This window comes from Larimichthys crocea, chromosome XVII (genome assembly GCF_000972845.2).
Source record: "Larimichthys crocea isolate SSNF chromosome XVII, L_crocea_2.0, whole genome shotgun sequence".
Taxonomy (NCBI): domain Eukaryota; kingdom Metazoa; phylum Chordata; class Actinopteri; family Sciaenidae; genus Larimichthys; species Larimichthys crocea.
Genome location: NC_040027.1, coordinates 11,894,858 through 11,899,522, shown reverse-complemented (window position 1 = coordinate 11,899,522; position 4,665 = coordinate 11,894,858). Strand labels below are relative to the sequence as shown.

The following is a 4,665-nucleotide window of genomic DNA, read 5'->3' as shown; positions in this document are numbered from 1 at the left end:
GTTTGATGACAGCTGACACAGAAAGGTACAAAGTTAGAGATTTAGAGACTTTGCAGGTGTGCATCTCAGCACAGTTTTAAAATAACACTGGTAACTTTTTCTACCAAAAATAAAAGATTTTAAATTTTACATTAAGAACTATTCTTTATTATAAGTACATTTGATGCAGCTGCTGTTGCTACCCGAACTGTGAGAGGCTCAGAGGACGGGGAATGGAGCTGCTGTCGTGCCAGCAAACAGGAGCTGGACAGTCAAGCAATGTACCAGGCTCATGATCACAGAAGAAGGGGCTGGACAAGAGTAAATCTGGGACTGACTTTTCTCGTCGTTGTGAAATAAAAGGCTGAAAACAGACGCAGAGCTGGGACAAGTAATTATACTGGCTTGTGTGTTCACTTTTCATATCACATAACAATATAATCATAAACAAACACACCTGACGGCTGTCCATATTTTACCACAATGGGATTAAACTCATGATAAATCATTAAAAATTACTATAAAAAATACAACATAATCAAAATAAATGACACATAGGAGCCATGGACAACGCACATGAGCTGCCTCTCTGCCATAAAGGCAGGGTTTGTTTGCTTTCATAACTCACATTGTTCATATTAAGTGCACATGTTAAAACAACAGATCAACAGATAAACCAGGGGAGGAAGCGTCCTCTCGTGTCTGATTTGACACCGCAGTAATTACAGGGTTTCAGGGGAGCGTGAAACACTGACTCTCCACAGTAAGAGGTGTTTTTTAACCGAGGACAATCATTCGATACAAAAAAGCGGTTGGCGTTGACCCCGGCGGACGTCAGCAGTCCCCGCCTGATTTTAAGCATCCATTGAATTTTTTTTTATTATTAAAATCAGGATAGATGTTTGGAGGCGTCATCTGACCGTCGGGGCACGCAGGGCGCACGAACATCTGGAGAACTCTGAACTTTAAAACTCTCACTGCTGGATTTATTTTTATTTTATTATTATTATTAATGATTAAACACTTCTCCTGATTGTTGTCTGGAGGACAGTCCAAGAGGTTTGAAATGCGTCGCACCTGTGGTTGGATTGGATGGCGCTGTGGTTTGTGCGCATCTCTGACGTGAGCGCGCAGGGACTACCCCGAGGACGACGAGATGATCCTGGATCTGATCCGTGAGGACGGGACTCAACCTGAAACCGGAGCCGTGCCCGCTGCTGAGTTCCTCAGGTGCACACAAGTGTGATTATTTACTCAAGTAAAAAGTAGCATTTTACAGTGCAAGCGTACAAATACTATCTAAAAAAATCATATTTATCTTGTAATGTCGCAGAGTATGAACATAAAGAATCAGAAATAGCATTTATCAGTACAAGTACTTGGAACTACTTTCCTCCAGCCTGAGTTTGTGCCTTTGTGTCTTAGATTTCACTCTTTTAATTAAAGGAGGTTCCTCTCATAATAAGCAATCCGTCTGCAGGTACATATTATTTTTATCTTAATACTTTGCAAATGGGACAGTTTTTTTGATTGGTTAAAGGTCCTGTGTGTTATCTTTATGAGGATTTAATTGGCAGAAATGGAATATAATAATATTCATATCTATGTTTTTTTAGTGTATGATCGCCTGAAAATAAAGAGTTGTGTGTCTTGTTGTGTTAGAAATGAGCATTTTATATCTACAGAGGCAGCCGGTCCTTTATTCGCCAACGCATAAGTACCAAAACTGCAGTTCCTCAACGTCCACTTGAGGCTGGCTCCAGAAGTGAGTCAGTCTCCCTAAGTCCCCATGTTCAAATGTCCAACTTCACAGCAGAAATAAACATGTTTACAGCCTGGTACAAAAAACAGTTTTGGTCTCTGTAGTAATTTCCCCGTTCATGACAACTGTACTGGGGGTGATTTATATACAACTCACCGTTCAGGTTATATTAAGGTTTAAGTTATGCAGGATACAAAGCATGGCCACTTTGATTGACAGGTATGTGCTCCGGTAAGGCCTCAGGTCATGATCCATGTCTATGAGCGGGACTGTGGGTGATGTCTGATACTATGTCCATTTTATACTATCTATGGTTAAACCCAATGTTTTTACACTGGCTCTACATCGGGTCTTCTCCTTCTCCTTCATGCTTGAAATGGGAAGGTGAGGCGAGGGTATTGTTATAGAAATCAGATTATTACTGGGGTTCAGGTGTTTTAATTCATATAGTGTGTTGTATCTGTGTTTTGCCATGTCTCGTGCACTTCCCTTATTTGGCCTGTGATTTACTGAGGCTGGCAGGGAGAGATAATTATAAATCAACAGTACCAGGTCAGGGAGACAGGCTAGGGGAGTATGATTTGAATAAGAAACATAATGAGCAGAAAACCAAAAAGGACGTTATGATATTATCTGTATCAGGTGGGGAGCTGTCCGAGACAGCCCATTTTAAAAAATGTATAAGAAACCAACATTAGAGTTCGTCCGAGGAGCCTTTTCTCTGTAACCCCTTTTATGTGCTGCACACTCCTTCTTATACAAGAATATAAACCCAACCTAAACTTTGATACTTTGAATCCAGTCTTTATTATTAAAGGGCTTTTCTTAAAAATAACAGGTATTTGGTTGAAAAACCTGCACACTGGACTTTTAAATCCATGAATGTTAATCGTAGTGGCAACCATGCACAGAAATTCTCCTGTACATTCACTTTCTATGTCTCTGTGTTCTGTGTTGCAGGCAGCGTGGCGGATGCCCGTCAGTCCTCGTCATACTGCGTCCGGGAACGCACGAGTCTTCACGTGCAGAGGACCATCAGGAGACTGAGGGCCAAAGCAGCCGGAGAGGGTTACCGTGCGATCCTGCAGACGTACTCCGGAGCTCTGCACGGCTTCTGCGTCAAGATGAGCAGCGACGTCCTTCACCTGGTAACTGCTTCAGTAGAACCTGTGGTGGTGGATAAAGGTGTGGGTTAACTGTACTGTACTGTGTTCCTGCCAGGCAGTGAAGCTCCCCCATTAGACTACATAGAGGAGGGTTCGTCCATCTTTGCTCAGAGCGCCCCCTGGAACCTGCAGAGGTTACTGCAGCCTCACGGTGGCACCTCTGAAAACGGGACGTACAAACCACCCAGTGAGTGTGTTTGTTCTGCTCTCACACACACCACACCACACACACACACACACACACACACACACAACACACAAGTAATTATATATTCACATCCACACACCCTCTGTCCTCTGCCGACGACGGCGGGAAGGCGGCGGTGTATCTGATGGACGGCGCGTTCAGAGTTCTCACAGAGAAGTGAAGGACGAGTGCTCGTCACGGACTTCAACAACGTCCCTGAGGAGGATGGAGTCAGAGTTCACAGACAGGTACACACACGCACCACACACACACACACACACACACACACACACCACACCACCCACACACACACACACACACACACTTGCACTTCAACAACACTTTTTGATTGCGCTCAGTGACAAAGCGCTCACACCTGTGGATCTGTTTACCTGACCTCTCTCCCCTCTGCAGGCCAGTCAGTGCGACACAGTCACGGCACACCACAGGGGGGTCGTGAGCGGGTCGGACTCTGGTGTCGCCCGGGGCGCCGCGTTACCTGGTCCGTGTGCTCAACTGTCAGGGGGAAAGGGACGGTGTCAGGAGCTCTGGCAGGAGTAGGACTCAAACAGAGCTGATACACGCCTTCAAGAAGCCCAGGAGCTCTTTTGCTTTTGTGTTTAACAGCCTGTCAGATCACGTTTTACGCCTATTTTAATGAGAAGCAGGGCGTGGAACTGGAACTCCAGATGGATGCAACCAAGAAACTGAACATCTGAACATCCCTCTCCTCTTCTTTTCAGGTATGGAGTACATCCGAGCAGCGTTTACTGGCCAGTCCGGTGGGAGCTGTGGTTGTTCTGCTGCCTTTCGTCGGTGGCTTCAGCCGTTCGTTAAACACAGCTGTCGGGACATGGTGGCTAACGGAGCCGTGGTCATCGCAGCTGCGGGGAACTACAGAGACGGCCTGCCTCTACTCGCCTGCATCAGAGCCTGGTTACATGAACATCTAACTAAAAGGGCCCGATGGACGCCGTCACACCCCAACTCTCACCTTAACTTCCTTTGTGTGTGCAGGTCATCACGGTCGGGCTGTTAACTCAGCGGACCAGCTCATGTCACAGGGAGCCGGTGGCACCAACTTTGGCCGCTCGTTGACCTGTTTGCACCTGGCGATGAAATCGTAAGCGCCAGCCGTGACTGCAGCACCTGTTTTACGTCCCGTAGTGGAACCTCGCAGGCCGCTGCACATGCGCAGGTATGATCACACACACGTCTAAAATGAAAGCAGCTGCAGTTAAGTGCTGCATCTCTTCATGCATGTGTACAGGTGTAGCAGCGGTGATCCTGTCGTCCAATCAGAACATGTCGCCGGTGCAGGTCCTGCAGACGATGCTGCGTTTTCCGTCGCACACGATCAACTTCCTGTCTCTGACCGACAACGCATCGTCTCGTTACTCCGAACCTGGTGGCGCCATGCCTCCTGACAAACAGCACAGGTTAGAGACCCACAACACTTCTTCTTACACACACACACAGCAACTTGTGAGGAGTTCACACTGTGTGCCTGTTCGGGTGTGCAGATGTGGAGCTGCTGTGTCGGTCAGTGTGGTCAGAGAGGTCGGGGTCAC

At 46.7% G+C, this 4,665-nt stretch overlaps 1 pseudogene; it reads left to right on the top strand.

The window, feature by feature from the left end:
• Positions 1 to 1,135: 1,135 nt before the first annotated feature.
• On the top strand, positions 1,136 to 4,298 carry LOC113747987 (proprotein convertase subtilisin/kexin type 9-like; annotated as a pseudogene).
• The last annotated feature ends 367 nt before the right edge of the window (positions 4,299 to 4,665 follow it).